The following is an 18,294-nucleotide window of genomic DNA, read 5'->3' as shown; positions in this document are numbered from 1 at the left end:
CAGTGGTTCAGGTGTGAGTACCTGACCTAATTCTGGGAAATGGGGTGCAGGGAAAGTCTTCTAAGCTTCTGGGGATGTTCTTGCACTTACTGGAGATCCGTGGGAAGATACTTTGTATCTTCTGCAGGACATGATCAAGGAAGTGAATGGCCCTGGTTATTATGGTCAGACATACTGTTTCAAGAAGGTAGAGCCAGGCTGAGTGTGAAGCCGACGTTTTGGATGGTAGAACACAGGGAGAGAGAAAAGCTATGGGTCCTTCGTGACATTTCTGAATAGCCTTTTCTCTGAGTTTCCAGATATGTTCATCTGTGTATTCCCTTGTGGTTTAAGTCCTTCGTACTGAAATTGTGGTGCATTTACTGGCAGCATCAGCACCATCTGTGAGCCTGTTGGAAATGAATTTCTGCCCCAGTCAGTCGTAGGCTTACAGAATCAGAATCTCTGTCTTAATAGGATCTCCAGATGAATTATGTGCCCCCCAAACCTGGAGAAGTGTTATTTGGCTCTTTATTTACTCACTAATGATAGCATTCTGATATGATATCCCAGAGTTTTTTCTCTGAGTTACATCTTCCTTCAAGCACGCCATATAGAAATCATAGGGGGAGGCACCATTTCTGATTATATTGGAAACAGCATTTATTGGGTCATGATAGATTCATAAAAAGTCTTATCACACTTTGGCTGATGTATGGTTTTTAGGTGGTGTTGCTTTCTATAGTTATTTTTAGATGAAACATTAAACTGTAGTCCTTATTACTCGTGGTCAAAAAGACCCTAATGTTATTTATGGCAAGTCAGGAGATACGAGCCTAGCGGTGCTGGCTGGGAGCCAGCTTGGGGAGTTGGCTTTACCCTCCCCTAGGCTTACTCCCCCTCGTTCTCCCCGCAGCTCCCTTTCTGTTTCGACTAGACAGGGTTTGTGCTGTATTTCTGCTCTAGAACCATGAACCTCAGGGCGGTGACTCTGGAGTACTGCTGCCTTTTAGACCAGATGTGTGTTTCAGTCACATGAACAGAAAAAGGAATTTTGTTCCACTGCTATAACTTGTAAGTTATCTGTGCATATGAGCGTTAAATATAGCACGAGTAAATTAAATCCAGTAGCAATCTAGGAATTTTATTTGAGAAAATTTTCTCAGTTTTTATACAGAGTTGGATGCAACATTCCAAAAAGCAAAACATATTATATAATTCTCATTTTCCCATTTTCTGAAGGCCTTAATAAGCCCGTGACAGGATGAACTGGGTGATTTCAATCCACAAATCAGATGATCATTTCTATAGTTAACTGAGAGTGAGCTGTGTCTGGGGTGTTCTTTAAAGGTCTATATTTACTCAAAACAGTTTTAGTTCTAAAAGGAGTACTTTTAAGGGAAATGTAACTACGCTGATTTATTTTATTATTGCTTGTTGAGTTTATATTATGTGCTAGGCATTATTATGCTAATTACTATGAAAATTCATCTCTGATCCTAAAAAGTAAATGATTTTGTCCCCATTTTAGACATGATAAAACTGAGACTGGAAAGATTAAGTGACACTCCTAAGGTCATGTGGTGAGAGCCCAGGACTGGTGCCCCCAAGCCCACATAGGCCCTGGAGGTGCTTCCTGCCTGCCGGGCGGGAGACTGACCCGTGTTTAACAGCTCCCTGTGATAAAATGTGAGATGGAGTAAAATTAAAGAGAGGGAAACAAACAGCATTATTTAGTGAGAGCATAGAGGAAGAGGGCACGAATCTGACCAGGAAGATCAGGAAAAAATCATTGATCTTCCTTCTCATTTCTGTAGTTCCTCAATAGGCTCCTCCTGACTTACTCTGTTAATGGTATCACCATTTTCTTGGTACTCAAAACTCAAAACCTTTGATACTTTAATTTTCTTTTTTTTTAATTTAATTCTTATTCAAGTACAGTTTTCTGTTTTATATTCCCAGCCCTGCCCCACCCAGTGCTCCCCACCTTAATTTTCTTCGTATTCTCACATTTCATCAATCTTTAGAACCTTTTAGTTCTTAATGGAGTTTCTTGATGTTTCTGACGGTCCATTCTCCCTGCTCTAACCCTACGTTTATCCATCACTCACTGTACCATCTGGAACAGTGGTTGTTAACCTTCCATGCACCTAAGGTTTATCTAATGGTCTTTGTCAACCTGGAGATTTGATTCATTAGTATAAGGTCACAGGGATTCTGATGCATGTCAAAGATGAGAACCATTTATCTAGGGCAGTGGTCTTCAGAATTTGATCTGGGGACCCCCTAGTGGTGGGGGAGACCCTGAGGGTGTACGGAGTGGTGACTGTTTTCATAGTTACTCAAAGACGTTATTTGCCTTTTTCACTGTGCTGACACTTGCACTTACAGTGCCTTACACAAATAAAGGTCTTCACTGCCACACAGTTGTGGAGAAATGTAGTTTTGTTTGAGAATGTTCTTAATGAGTCAGTAAAAATCATTAATGTCCTTAGACCTTGCCCCTTGAGGACCGGTTATGTCATTACTCTGTTTGTCAGTGCAAACACTCGTCAGGCCCCGGTGTGTTCCGAAGTGTTGCTGGGGTCTCAAGGAGCAGCGCTTGCGCAGTTCTTTTTCCATGGAACACATGACTGTTAAACAAACCATGATTTTTCAGACTTTGATATTTGGCAGAAATTTCCCCCAAAATGGACAAAAACAATTTTGTCATTGCTAGTGATACAATTTTAGCTTTCAAGCAACTATGAAAATATGGAAAACTTTCCAATACTCAAAGACTTCTCTGATGAGGCTGACGGTGTTTGAAATGTGTTAGCATTTCAAAATGCTAACATTTTGAAGGTCTTCCTAACAAACTTACTCCACGTGACCGGTGCATGGTATTATAAACGCATTCAAAGTGCAAGCTAGAACAACGGATTTTAATGTAACAGCAAGTTCAGTGATACAGCTTCAGAGTCCAAGTTGCAACCTGCCTTTAAAAAATGACTGCGTGAGTTTTGGTGTACTCTCAAGGAAGAATAAGTCACTGAAACACTTCTTTTTCCAGCCATGTGTCTGTGTGAGGACAGACCACCTTCGGGTACTTAAACCAAAACCGTCCATTGCAACAGATCGCAGAAGTAGACACGAGACTCTCGCTGTCTTGTGTTGTGATTTGCAGACACATAAAATAGTGCCATTCTGTTCATGAGGGTTTTTTGAAATACAGTTATATTTTTCAATAATGTGTCATTTAAGTTAAAATACAAAGAGTTTAATATTGTTACCTTAACATAAATGAATAGATAAGTATTTAAGCACTTCATGGGTTTTCATTTTTACTACGGCACAAGTGGATGAAAAGGGTCTCTGTAGTCAGTTTGGCCAACAGGAACCTCACACGGTGATCTGTCATAAATTCCTAGCTGGGCAGCTCAGGGTGGGTAGTCCCCTCCCAGTCCTGTGAAAGGTGTATCTTTGCCGTAAGCAAGCCTGGCCCATTGTTTTTGTGCGTCTGGGTTACTACAGCTTTGAAATGCTTCTTTCCCAGACTCTTGGAAGCATAACTGCCTTCATGAGAGTGCATAATCTTGTGGACTCTCCTGTCTAGGGGTGTCCAACCTGTGGCCTGTGAGCCGCATGCAGCTCGGGATGGCTGTGAATGCGGCCCAACACAAAATCGTAAATATACTTAAAACATTATGAGATTTTTTGATGATTACATGTCACACTGTATTTAATGTCCAAGATAGTTCTTCCAGTGTGGCCCAGAGATGCCAAAAGGTTGGACACCCCTGTGTCCAATCATACAGAGTTCTCTGTCTTGCTTTCTCCCAGGTTCACGTAATCTTCCTTACTCCTTCCTTAATTCCAAATGTATAAAATAAACTGTAAAACTGTCATTCACCAGAGCATTTGAGATTTTGCTTCCTGGCATGTTTGGCTCAAATAAACTCTTATAAAAATTCTCTATAGGTTTGGATTTTTCTTATGTCAACACATATACCAGGGAATGTAACCCACATGTCAAAAAGCTCCTTGGGAGCCTCAGTAATTTTAAGAGTGTAAAGGGATCTGTAGTGGTTCAGTGTTCCTCCCCCCACCCCCCGAATATGTTCAAATCCTAACCCTGCTCCCTGTGAATGATTTTATTTGGAGATAGCATCTTGGCAGACGTATTAAAGTTAAAATGAAGTCATAGTGGGTTTGGGTGGGCCTTAAATCCAATTACCCATGTCTTTAAAAGAGAAAGGAGATTTGGATGTAGAGGCACAGAGGAGACACGTAGGGAAGAATAGCAAATGAAGACAGGCAGAGATTGGAGTGATACAGCTACAAGCTGAGGAGAAGCAAGGACTGGCTGGGAGCCACCAAAAACTGGGAAGAGGCAAGGTGGGGTTCTTCCCTAGGACTTTGGGCAGTGTCAGTACCTTGATTTCAGACTTACGACTTTCAGAGTCGGGAGAGAACAAGTGTCTGTTGTGTTAACCCACCCCATTTGTGGTACTTTGTTATGGCGGCATTCAAAACCAACATGGGGTTGGTCTTGAGAACAAAAAGTTGAGAATCTTTAAACCAGGCTGTTATAAATAGCTGCCCATCTGACTTTTCTCCCAGAGCTTGTCCTGGCAGGACATGCTGCTCACTTCTGAAGATTACTTATCCTCAAACAAGTATTATGCTCCTCGTATGAAGACAATATTAGTGGTTCCTTGTACCTGCAGTTCAAAATGAAGTTCAGACTCTAAGTTTGTGTTCCAAACCATTTATAATCTGGCCCTAACATACTTTCCCACTGTGCATTCCACATTCCCTGAGACATACCCTTTGCAATGTTTGCCTGGGTGTGCGTTCATTCAGTGTGCCTTCTCTCGTTCATTCATTCGCCAAACTAGAACACCTGACCTCACTGAGTTTTCATTCCCATACTGTGCTTTCTAATACGGTCAGCACTGGCTGCAGGTGGCTATGCATTTTAAATTAATTAAACTTAAAACTAAAAAAAATTCAGTAGCTGCATTTCAGGTCATTAATAGCCACACGTGACCAGTGGCTACTGTGCGGGACAGTGCAGACAGAGAACATGTCCACATTGTAGAAAGTTCTTTCAGATAGCGCTATTCAACTTGTCCCCAGGACACCTTGCATTTTTCTCCTTTCTCAGCACCATGCCCTTCCCTGCAGTGGCTCTCCCCACCACACCCCCTGCCCCTTCCCTGCCGCTCCCTGGTGTGCTTTTCTTCATGTTACTCACCAAAATCATCCTTTGCTTCTGACTTAAATACTACTTCTTTTGAGATCCCCCTGGCTGGATCCAATCCCTTACTTCTTTTTCTGTACCACTGGTTTTATTCTGAGAGGTGTTGGTACTGACCTGTGTCTGTCACCTGGCACGCAGGACAGACAGGCCTGGAGAGGACCGGATGGGCAGTGCCTGTTAGCTTGTCGAGGAGGCTGTGGCCGACTTACCGTCATATTGTCAATAGAAGAAAAGGAGAAAAAAGACATGAAACAAATGTTCTGTGAATATAGTAATCTTAAAATCTTAAAATTATATTTAAAAAGTCTTCCCAGGCACACCTCTGTAGGTGGATAGAATGTCTTAGGAATAAGAATATATTTTTATAGTAGGGTTTTTTTTGGTGGGGTGCGGGTGGTAGTCTTCTGTTTCAGAGCCCCGCTAATTGTCTACTGGTTCTGTCTTCTTGGATGTCCCATAAGCTCTTCAAATTCATACTCAAAACTGAACTTCAAATGTATATGTAGCTCCTATTGGCCAAAGGTGAGAAAATGTTAGTTAAAAAAAATAAAACAACCAACAAGCAAAGAAACAAAAATACACCCCCCACACACAATTGATTGAAACACATTTAATACCTAAAAACCATGTATATCATAATAAAAGGAAAATATTCAACATCTCACTGGAAACCACTGAAGAAAGTAGGGCACTAACTCCTTAGTCTGGAAAGTGACAATTCCTGGTTTAAAGAAAGAACTCAGCTTTTACCCTGTCTTTTTAAAAAATATTTTATTTATTTATCTTTAGAGAGGAAGGGAAGGAGAGAGAGAGAGAGAGAAATATCAGTGTATGATTGCCTCTCATTTGTCCCCTGCTGGGAGCTGGCCTGCAACCCAGGCATGTGCCCTGACTGGGAATCGAACTGTAATCATCTGGTTTGCAGGCCCACGCTCAATCCACTGAGCTACACCAGCCAGGGCTTACCCTATCTTTTGTGTTGACTATTTCAGGGAGATTAAGTAACCCTTTACGGAAGAATCCTAGCTAAGAAATAAGGAAGGAATGATGGAAATAGATCATCATTTTGGGGTCTCTAGAGAAGAAAGAAATCACTGATTTAGTCAATAATTGTCAGTTGTCCCTGGCTGGTGTGACTCAGTGGATTGAGGGTCAGCCTGCTGGCACTCTAGCAGGCTGGAGTGGTCGCTGGTTCAATTCCCAGTCAGGGCACATGCCTGGGTTGCAGGCCAGGTCCCCAATAGGAGAGGCAACCACACATCAATGTTTCTCTCCCTCTTTCTCTCCCTTCCCCTCTCTAAAAATAAATAACAATCTTAAAAAAAAAGTATAGCACATACAATTATAAAAAGTAATAATTATCAAGGGATGAAATCTGGATAGGTTAAGTATGATTGTCTTGTTTCTTTACCTAAATATATATGATGCCTATTTACCTAAACATGTACCTAAATAGTAGGAAGCTCTTCAGTTTGAATTTTCTCATGATTAAATGTAGAATATACTCTTCTTTTTGGCAAGAGTAACACAACACAAAAGTAATGTGTGTTCTTTTCAGTGTATTATATCAGAAGGCACATGATATTCTAACTTAGTGCTGGGAAGGTCTTGGTGCCTAACAGGGAGGGAGCGAAGTTGGGATGGACAGAAGCAGGAAGCAAATAAGGAAGGAAGAAGCACGGGAACTACCAGAAAGACTGCTCAGTGAGAAAGAGGATGCGGTTTTGACTGATACCGCATTTTATTATTCACTTGGTTAATTGAGACTGAACATCTGCTGAATAAACTAGTAGAAATAATTCTAAACTTATTGTGTCCACTCTCCCTTTACCATCCTTCTGGACTGTTCTGGCAGCGTGAATGGACAGAATGACTACCTGCACAGTTTGAACCCTGAACATTGATCTTTGTCTCATCTCTGAGCTTCCGGCTTGTCCAGAAATCATATGTGATTTGCATTTCTTCCAGCAGCAACAGGGAATGTCTGTTGACTGCCTCCTATTAGAGCATGTATGTATGTATGTGTATATATGCACACATGGATATATATATGTCTGTACACATATGTGTACACATATGTGTACAGACATATATTTTCCCCCTTGCTCTTCTGGGAGTAGTCTAGCTCCAAGTGAGATTTAATCCAGAGGGTTCAAGTGATTCCGTAGAGGCTCAGTCTTCTTTCTCTTGATCTTTCTATTCTACCTTCAGTGTTACCCTCATTCTCAGGGTCTACTTTTGGCAAATTGCTTTAGACCTATGTTGCCTCTTCCTTTTAGCTCCTGTACACATTCTTGAGGTTCGTTCTGATTGGACAAGCCTGGTCATATGCCCACTGTGGCTGGGGCACTTGTTGCTTCTGCAGGACCTAGATGGTATGCTCCACTCTTATTGTTAGGGGTGCAGCATCTCCTAAAACATGTGGACTATGGGTCTGGAAGAAAGGTTTCCAAAAGAAATGGGGCATATTTATCAGAAGAAGGTAGAATTAGATATCAAGTAGGCACAGCTAACAACTGTTTGCTACAAGGTTCATTGGATAGACTTTAATTTCATAGTGAATAAAAAAATGGTGGTACTTTGGAGAAAGAAGAGGGCCCGGATGAATCCTTTAGGAATAGATGCCTGACTGCTTGCTTTCTCCCTTGCTTTATGGCAATGGCTAACTGTTTTTTTCCAGAACCGATTCCTCTATTTTATGGGCTTCTATCATCCTTGCTGAAGGGAAATGACATCAGGTAGATGGGGAGTGTGAAGGAAAATAAGCGTAAGGGTCCTGTTTTCCTGTAGCTTAGTGCTGCCTACCAGCTCTGCTGCCAAAGACATGAAAGGCTTTGTCCCAGCTTTCGTCTTGACTTTGAGGGGTGAAATTTGTCATTCTTACATAACGCATAGAACATTTATCAAATTACATACTTGTACCACAGGAGTTTGTTAGTATTGTCTAAAATTGCATGTAATAAGTCTCTATCCTTGCTTTCTAAGCTTGCCAATGCAAAAACAAAAGTAGTATTTCCTTTTAGAGCCTGAAGCTTTTTTTCCCCCTAGCTCTTATTAAGAAGAATATGTAATTTAGATGTTTGAATAGGAATAGGGGAAATAGCCAAAAACTTTTCAATAGTCCAGTTAAAATACATAATAGCATGTGTTTAAAGTAAATCTTTGGAGGAAGGATTGGAAAATCCTGGATAAACTCATACATCATATGCCTCAGCAGTATGTACCCTAACAGGGGGTCAGGGGTCCTCACTTAGAAGTTTTTGTGGCAACATTGTTCCCATCTTGGTAGTGGAAGTGCTAAAAGAAATTTCCAACTTTATTTAATCTTCTGGGTTTTGTGTTGAGTTAAATGTTCTATAGCCTCACTGATTTGCATAAACACTTTCCCTCTGAATTTAAACAAAGGAATATATATTTTGTATGTGTTAGAAATATGATGCTCCCCCGCCCCTAACTTGCAAGTTCGTGGATAATTCACCTCATTTTAATCACAGACATGGATGAGGGGCAGTCTAACCTAAACACGTGGACTTTGACCCCAGGCCAGCATAGGTTCTAACCAGGTTTTTTATGTTTTGGGTGTCCGTAGACTTCACTTCTCTCATATATGAAATCGGTGTTCAACATTCATTCATTTGGCAAATATTTAATATTAGTCACCTTCTAGGTGCTGAGGATACATCAGTGAAGAAAACAATGGAGATCAAACCTTCTTGGGGCAGCTTATGTCCTAGTGAGGGGAGAAGCGGTGAACAGGAATTGTGTGTCAAAGATAGTAATCCCTGTAAGAAAAGTAAAAGTACAGCAGGGTGAGAGAGATGCAGGTTAGGGAGGAGAGCAGGTGCAGAGTTGGAGTAGTCAAGGAGGCGTCGTTGAGAAGGGGACCTTGGAGCAAAGACTTGAATGACGTTTTCCAAGGCTCACTCTGGTTGCAGTCTTGAAGGTGGACTGTAGGGAGTGACAGATAGCAGCAGAGAGAACTGTTGGGAGGCCTTCCTAGTACCTGGGTGTGAGATGATGGTGACTCACAGCAGTGGCACAGAAGATGGTGAGAAATCTTTGAATTCTGTATACATTTGGGAGCTTCAGCCAACAGGATTTTTTGGTGGTTTGGAGATGTTAGTGAAACGAAAAGAGGGTCCTAGGCTTTCGGCCTGAGGAACTGGATGGATGGAGTTGCTGGTAACTGACAAGAGGAAGACTATGGGTAGAGCAGGTTTTAGGGGGCGATCAGGAGCTCAGTCCTGTATAGATACTGAGTTTGAGATGTGTGCTAGCATCTACACAGGAATAATGATGTTTATGTCTAGGTTGGTTGTGGTAATTAAATATGGCGAATGTAAATCACTTAGCATAGTGCCTGACGTAATTATCGCTGTGACACCGGAGAATATACTGTGATGTGGAACAAGAATAATGGGTTGTAAGAGGAATATTCAGGGAAAAAGAGCTCGTGAAGTATAATAGGAGAACTTAAAAAACAACAGATTGAAAGATGGAGGAAATCTTCCAGAAAATAAAAGTCAAAGAGATTAAAAAATATTAGAGAAGTATTAAAAATAACAGAGAACCCATGAAGGAAGCCTAACTCTTTTCTAATCGGACTTTGAGAGAGACAGATAAAGGAAAGTGAAGGGAAGAAATTACCAGTGAAATGAGCAGTACATGAAAAATGTCCAGAACTGAAAGACGTGAGGTTTTGAATTGAAAGTACTAACCACTATGAATGGACAAAAAAAGGGGGGGGATATATTGCCAGCACATTTCAGAGCACCAGGTAGTAAAAACAAGTCACAAAGGAACAGGGAAGAGCAGAGTGTCAGACTTTTCAAAAGTAGCCCTGGAAGCTGCTGGACAGTGGAGCAGTGTCTCGAACGTTCTGAGAGAAAAATTACCCCAAACATAGACTCTATGTCCAGCCAAACAGCCAGTCAGTTATGAGCGTCAAATAAAGATATTTTCAACTTCAGGTTCTCAAAAATTTATCTCCTACCCTTCCTTCCTCAGGAAGGTATGGAGGGATCAGAAGGAGAGGTAAGACATGAAAGAGACATGCAAGAAAAAAGAAGACATGAAAACAGGGCACAGTGGTGGAGAGAGAGAAAGGAGACCCCTGGAATGGTGATGAAGGGAAGTCCAGGATGACCGTGGGCTGCTGGTCCGGAGAGGACCAGGACAGCCGGCAGCGGAGGACGGGAGACCAGGGAGAGGTCGTGTAGGAGCACATTGAACTGAGACGTGATGTGTTTGACCGTTCTGAAAGAGTTCCATCGTTTTTCAGAGAGTTAGAGTGTGAACTGTTCTAAGGTAAAGGAGTTTATACTGCAGTAGGGGGCACCCCCAGGGAATAGGCAATTACAGTATTCTGTCAAGGTTGGTAAAGTTTAGTGCCCTGTTCCTAGACCACCCGCAGTTGGAAGGGAGGCTTAGAAATGCAGTATTGAAGTTCTTGAGCATCTGTAATTGAACTGGCAGAACAGCAGCTTGGGGCTGACTGTTGGATTAGCTGAGGAATAATAGTCCCGGCTGCGCTCCAGAAAAGAAAGCTTGAATGTTTTTTTCTGTTTCAGGGGTTGGGCAGGGGGAATCCATTGTTTATTGTGAGTCAAAGAATTTAAAGTTCATATATACATATATATGCATTTATCTGTTTTTATTTTTGTATGCATCACACTATCATGTTCATAAGAAATCTTGCTTTTCAAATGACTGTACAGTGGGGCAAGGAGACACTTCCAGTCGATAGTTCTAGGATAGAAAGGAACTGTGTTTCCTATACAATAATGTACTTTACCCTCCCAGATGGCTTACCTCCCAGTGACTCATGCCCTCCCAGTAAAATACCGGAGTTTTTTCTTATGGATTTCTTCACTGTAAAGTTGTTTTGTGGTTAAAGATGGATTAAAAACACACTACGATTTACTATATAAATTATGCTCCCTAATTAACTATAAAACCATTTGGTCTAAATTTTGCTTTTTTCCCTTTGTATAACTATAATATAAAATAAAGTATAATATTTTTTGTTACATTGGTAATTTTATATCAGTGTGGAACTCTGTCTATGTCTCATCTTATTTGTCATTTGGTCGGTGAATGTATACACAGATAAACTAAGCAAGTATATAAAGAAAAATTGCAAGGGGAGAAAGAGATAATCCATACAAAGGTTATTATTTAGTCATATTGCGCAAGATTTTACTGTGGTTAAGTTTCTGTAATATACAGTCATCCAGGGGACAGGGAACATCAGCTGATCCAATCAACAAACATTGGTGTGTTAAGCTTTGTGCTAGATCTTGGGAATACAGGACAAGTTATGACATCATTTTTGCCCTCTCATAATTCTTTGTCCAAAAGAAAGAGGTGTGAAATATAAGCAACAGAGAGTTATAAGCACTATAGATAATCTTTACCAAATGAATACAGAGAGAAAGTCATCCTAGGAAAAGTACGTATGAAGAAGACAGACGTGGAGATGTAATACTGTCTGCAGAAATAGCAAGCATTTCTGCTTGTTTGTAGCACGGGGAAACACGTGCCAGCCATCTCGCCGAGTAGCGTGCGGCACTCAGGAGTGCGGTCCAGTCCTCCTACGCAGTGTTTCTCCTATTCGTGTGATTGTAAGGGTCACTCAGATGGGCAAAACAAAACGCAAGCCAAATTCCTCAGACTGGGAAAATCACAATCTTTAGACAGGGCTGGGAATCTGTGTTTTTAATTAAGTGCCCTGGTAGTTCTTTTAACCAGTTTATTGAGAAAGTTCAGTTTATTAGGATGTAAGGAAGTATTGTTTCCAAAATTTTCTGATCTATGTAAGATTCCAAGCAAGTGCACACACAACTTCTCTCCCCCCCGCCCCCCGTGTGTGTGCATGTATATTTTGATATTATTATAGCAGTCTGGGCCTGCACTAAACTTTGGGAACTCAATCCTCCTGGTGCAGGCTAGACCTGTGACTCGGGCTGCTTGTGGTCTAGCTCAGAGAGAGTGCCCTCCCTTTTTGAGGCCCAGATTCTCTGTATCGGCATTGGAGTTTGGGGAGAGCGGAATTACAGGTCTTCAGGGCGGCCCGGTGGGGGGCAGTGTTCTAAATATTCTGTTGTCCAGCCCTTGCTGGGTGGCTCAGTTGGTTGGAGCATCGTCTCATGCACAAAAGGGTTGCAGGTTTAATCCCTGGTCAGGGTGTGTATGAGGAGTGGGGGGCAACTGATCTATATTTCTCTCAAAAAAATCAATAAACATATCCTCGGTGAGGATGATAAATTGATCAATCAGTCAAATTTTCAGTGTTCAATGACATCGGACCGTTTCTCTTGGTGAGGACCCTCACAGAGAAGGGAATTGTGGCTGGCCACACTGGTCACTCTTAGTGCTCCATTCTTCTCATGGTGGGTGTACTCCTAGACACCCCCTCTCTCCATCTTTCTTTTACTTCATGCTGCTGCCCTTGGGACCATTGGATTGTGCGATCTTACGTGCCTTCCAGTAGCTGCAGCCCTTTTCTTGCCAGGCAAGCTGCGTACTCCACAGTCCTTTGTTGGGGTTTGGGCTTTGGGCCTGGACTGCTCCAGCTCGTCCTCTTCTTTCAGAGATCTCCAGACAGTCAGCTCCATACCTCTCCAGGTTCCGGTGCTCTCCGGTGTGCAGCCTGTTAGGCAGTCAACTTGGGACCAAGCTGCCAGGGTCTCCTCTTGCAGACATTGTCACCTCCTGGTCTGTACGGAGTGCTCCCTTGAGTCTGCATGACCAGCTCTCCTGCAGTGCTTGCTGAACAGTACCGCGCCCATGCGTCCAGACGTCCAGGCTCCCCTCTCCTTGCCTTATTAGTTCTGTGCTCAGGAGGGTTGGTTGAATGCACCGCCACTTAATAAACCTTGGGGGAGATAGATGGACATAATTTTGGGTGCTTTCCCTCAGTTTTGCACATTTACTGCTTCTTGCTCTCGTGTAGGCCCTCCTTACCGATTCTGGGACAACAGGACAAATGCCACCTAACATCGAGTTAGATTACGATCAGGGAAATTTAAGAAACGTTGTAGGTGGCAGAAAATAATGTCAAATTTGGACTTCATAGTGTTTAAAGTGTAATTGGGATAAAAATCTCTTAGTGGAATTGCACCTTTGCTAATTATATCAGAAATGAAGTAACATAATTTGTCTACTTTAGGGTAAAAAGCAAAGTAAATACATGTATGACTGTGAATCTTTGTACAGTGTGAACATTATTTACCTCTGAAAGCTTGGTTGTATATATGAGAACACATGGGTTCAGTGTGTCTGATGTTGCCAGAAGACCATCCGGTAGGACAGAAGACCTGGGATTCACTGATGTTTCTTAGCTAACTTGCAGGTTTTCCAGTTTTATTACTCATTGGTACCTTTTGGGTAAAGGGAGATTAGACCACTAGGTGGCGCTTTATAATTAGAAAATGAAAGTGCTTTACTGCTACCACTAGGATCCATCCAGCAAAGCAATGGCCAGTGAGAACATCTATGGCAGTCCGAAAACATAGGTTTAAAATAAGAGAGAAGGATAAACAGAGAGAAAAGAAGTAGGAGGGAAAGAAAATAGAAAAGAAGAAGGGAAACAGGTGTATTGTGAAGCAAGTTGTCAAATGCTGTCAATTGGCTTAAGAAAGTGGTTCCTATGGCATTTGTTGCTGGTTCATTTCTTTCGTTATTGTTATTAGACATGTATTTAATGAGAGTCAGGGAATCTGGCTGAGGATACTGTGGTGAAAGGTTTATAGGTAACTTAAACCGTTCTGAGTTTATAGGTAATTTAAAATCTTGGTCCCTTCTTTGTAGAGTATATTAAATAGTATGGAGAGGTACTTTTCAATTTTAGTTTCATATTTCATGTCCACTATTTCATTTTCCTATGAGATAAAACCTCTTCCCAGCCCCTAGCAACTACTGTTTTCTGTCTCTAGGAATTTGCCTGTGCTAGAGATTTCACGAAAATGGAATCATGCAATATGTGGTCTTTTTTACTGGCTTCTGTCACTTAGCATATCGTTTTCAAAGTTTATCCATGTTGTAGCATGTAACCAGCAGTTCATTCCTTTTCATTGCTACATAATATGCCACTGTATGGATATCCATAATTTGTTTATCCATTCATCAGTTGATGGGCCCTTGGTTTGTTTTAGGGGGGCTGTTATGAATAATGGGCGCAGGTATGAGTGTCCGTGTGCCAGCTTTTGTGTGCGCATATGTTTCCATTTCTCCTGTGTCTGTAGGTAGCAGTGGAGTTGCTGGGTCACGTGGTGACTGTGTTTGACATTTTGAGGAGCTTCCAAACTGTTTTCCAAAGTGGCTTTACCACTTTAGAATTCTGTCAGCAGTGAGGGCCCCAGTTTCTCCACATCCTTGCCAGTACTTGTCTTTGTTTGTTTGTTTGTTTGCTTAATTATAACCATTGTAGTAGTGGGTATGGCGTGGTATCTCTTTATGGTTTTGATTTGCATTTCCCTAGTGGCTAATGAAGTTGAGACTATTTTGATGTGTTTCCCGGCTGTTTGCACATCTTCTTTGGAGAAGAGTCTGTTGAAACCCTTTGCACATTTTAAACTGGATTGCTTGTCTTTCTTATTGTTGAATTAAAAAGCTCATTATGTTTTCTGGATATGTCTTTTACCAGATATTTGATTTTCAGTGTTTTCTTTCATTTTGTCTGTTCACTTTCTTTCTTTTCTTTTTATATTTAATTATTGTTCAAGTATAGTTTTCTGTCTTTTACTCCCATCCCAGCCTGCTCCCCCAGTGCTCCCCACCTCCCTCCCACTTCTACCCCCCTTAGTTGTTGTCCATGTGTCCTTTATACTAGTTCCTGTAAATCCTTCCCTTTTCCCTCTAAAATTCCCTCCCCTCTCCCCTGTGGTCGCTGTCCCCCTGTTCTCTATTTCAGTGTCCTCGGTCTTATTTGTCTGTTCCCTTTCTTGCTTTTTCGAAGCACAGCTATGTTTACATGCATAAAACTGCAGTATGTACACCATTATGAAATAAGGTGGTTCAGATTTATTGCAGTGAGTGTGTGTGGTTGTGTTGTGTACGTTGCCATGAAAGGGGATGGGCAGGGGGCTAACAGTTGTCTTTTATTGTTACTTAAGGCTGTTCCCTACATCCACATGGAATGCTATCAGAGGAGGCCCCCAAAGACCTGACCTGCTGAGAGTGAAACGTAGTGCCCTCTAGCTTAAAGCACGCCTTCTTCATTCGGTCTGTGTTATCCTGGTCACACACCAGTAGAGAAATATGAGGGGTTGGGATAGCGAGGAAAGAATAGTTGTATCCTTTTTTTGTGGTTCATGCAAGATACACTCTTAGAGATACAGCTAAAAACAAAAACAGAAATGGTGAAGGACCGTCTGACTCCAGCAGACATTCTGCTTTTGCTAAGTCCCCATCGGAGAGACGCCTTCACAGCTGATCAACACCGTGATGCCACAGGCTCCTGTCTTTCTGTGACTTACGTGTGGTGACAGTAACCCTTTGGATGCAAACTCGTGTTCAGACGGTGGAGGGGAGGTAGGTGGAGAAAGCGGAGGGTGGGTTTGTCACAGGGTTTGACTGGAGATGTTTCCCTGGCAGCGTGATCATGGAGTGAAGTACCTGGGTGGCCGTGAGTTGCGTGCCCGTCATCTGGCCGGCTCCTTCGGGCGGTGCATTCGAGGGAATTCTCTGTCTCCTTACCAAACTTTCAGCTCGACATCAGAGTACAGTGGTAGTAGTGAAGATATTTTTTAAGTTGACTTGATAAATTAAGAATGGTCATCTCTGACAAGTGACAGGCACAGATGAGGGATCTTTTTCTTTTTCTTTTTAGCATTAAGAGTTTGAAATACAGCATTCAAAGCCTTCCAAGAAAGATGCTCACCTTCTCCACATTTTTCCCTGGGTCGCTCTAGCAGATTTAGTGTGGACCCTTGACCAAGGCTTCTCAGCTGCATCATTGCAGAGATGTGGGTTTTGGAAAGTAGCCTGGCACGTGCTGTTGTGCTTTTAAGTTTTTAAAAATTTCATTCTGAGTGAACATTTATGTGAACAGTTGCCTAACCTGTGCTTCTGAAAGTGTAACAAGTAACCCTTTTGGAATTACAATGCAGTTGTCCCTTAAGAAAAATCCTTAGATTGATGTCTTATGACTGGTTTAAGTTCCTGGGGACATTCTCTTCTGGCTCCTCTCCACTCCCAGAAAGTTATTTTGGATCTTTTTACTCTTAATCCTGTGCTTTGATCGGAGTGGAGAGGTGAGTCCGAGAAGTGTGCTGACACGGCAGCTTCCGGGGGAGGCCGCACGATCTCATTTGAAACTGGAGTGGCATTAACTGTCTGTTTACTCTTTCAGGCTGATGGACAAATTTGTCATCACGAGCATGTTGCATAATGGTGACATAATTGAGGGTGTGGGCTTCTCCTTTAGAACATAGCCCCCGAGAGACTTGGGTTCCGCACACAATGCAAAGCCATTTTAAGGTGGTTGTGAAAGTCCTTGCTGTCAAGTGGCAGGGACTTCTCAGTCCATTTGTCTCGAGTTTTCTTTGTAGGTGATATGCTGTCCTTGACTAGGAAACAGTGGGCTCCTCTGCGTCTCACGAGCCCCTGTGGTTAAGCATGGCCCAAATGCTGTAGCGCTCTGTGGGTCCTGAGGAAATAGCCTCATTCGACACTGTCACTGCCACTTCAGATTTTGTCTGGTGTGTGATGAGGTGGTGGCAGTCTAGGGAGATCGTTGGTGAACTTGGGCCTGGGGCTGGGAGATAGGGGAGCCGGCGGAGAGAGGGAACCGCCGAAAGGGTCGAGTTTGTTGTTGCTGACCAGGCTCTGGTTGTGAAAGATTTAAGGTGTTTGGGCTCTAATCTGAAAGATCAGTTGAAAAATAACTATTTGACACTTAATTCTGTGCCTATCATTCTGCTGGGTACTGGGAAACTGGAACAAATAAAACATAATTGCTGATCTTAAGATACATTTGGGGGAAGAGAGACATACGGGCAGGTAGTGTTTTCTGCAGATTGGGGGAGGGACATTTTTCTCCCCAGTGTGAAAGCATTCCTGAAGGGGGCTTACCAAGTGCATCTGAGCACTCCATCAGCTGCGGGGAAAGCTATTTTCGTGGAAGGCAAGAGTGAAATAAATGCACGGTTCAGAACAGTGATGGCCAATGGGAGGGAGGCAGGAAGGTGGGTCAGGAGGGGACCACGTGCAACTTCATGGGAACGGGGAATATTCTAATTAATAAATTAATAAACTAGGTGGTGAGTCCATGGGTATGTGCTTGTATCACTGTGCTGCGGCATAACCTCCATGGTGCACACAGGGCAGAGTCAAAGTAGGTTTACAGTTGTGAGTACACAAAAGTTGTGAGTTTATTCTTTTACTACTTATTAATTATTGTATTGTTTTCCATATGAACAACTGTAAACTTACTTTTGCCCCACCCTGTATATATTCTTTTGTATCTATCAAATGTTACATAATTTCAAAAAAAGATAATTCATTAAACATTTCACAATCTTAATTTATTAAAAGTTTTCATTAAATTAGGGGTAAGTGTAAGAGAAGAACTCACTCAGCCGAACTGTTCTCTGCTTGTCTACTATCTATTTGTCCATCCCTCTAGTTTTCACTTTGATTTTTGAAACAGTGAAAATAATGTAGAAGTCTTTTCTCATGACCTGCATGTCCTGTTTTCCTGCCCACTCCAGTTCCAGGCACTCTATCCAGAACTCAGTTTATAGGTCAAAAGGACTCTGTCTGGGCCGGCCAGCCAGACGTTTAAGTGTTCATTCATTCTCTATCTCTCAGGCTCGCTCGCTCTCTCATGTTTGTGCATGGCTTACCAAGGGGTTTTGAAATCTTTGTAGGGTTTTCCTATTTGCTGGGTGGTTTTAGAATTGAGGGCCATCAGTAAGGAAAAAAAAAAACAAAGAAAAATACTATTTCCTCTTTCATCTATGTCCCATATTATACAAGTGTTCTGAAAATAGCACCAATTTTCTGGGAAAGGTCATGACTGAGCATTTTCTCACCCTTTACCCCTACACTCCAATTCATGTTTTCTT

General features: G+C 42.1%; 1 protein-coding gene across 4 annotated transcripts in view; it reads left to right on the top strand.

Moving 5' to 3' along the window:
- Positions 1–18,294, top strand: part of RAD51B (RAD51 paralog B) — a 519,294-nt gene that overhangs the window by 51,559 nt on the left and 449,441 nt on the right. The gene's annotated exons all lie outside the window — the stretch shown is intronic.

The sequence above is a fragment of the Sturnira hondurensis genome, unplaced genomic scaffold (genome assembly GCF_014824575.4).
Source record: "Sturnira hondurensis isolate 20B ecotype Veracruz unplaced genomic scaffold, ASM1482457v3 Scaffold0021143, whole genome shotgun sequence".
Classification (NCBI taxonomy): domain Eukaryota; kingdom Metazoa; phylum Chordata; class Mammalia; order Chiroptera; family Phyllostomidae; genus Sturnira; species Sturnira hondurensis.
This window is presented reverse-complemented; position numbering and strand designations above follow the sequence as displayed.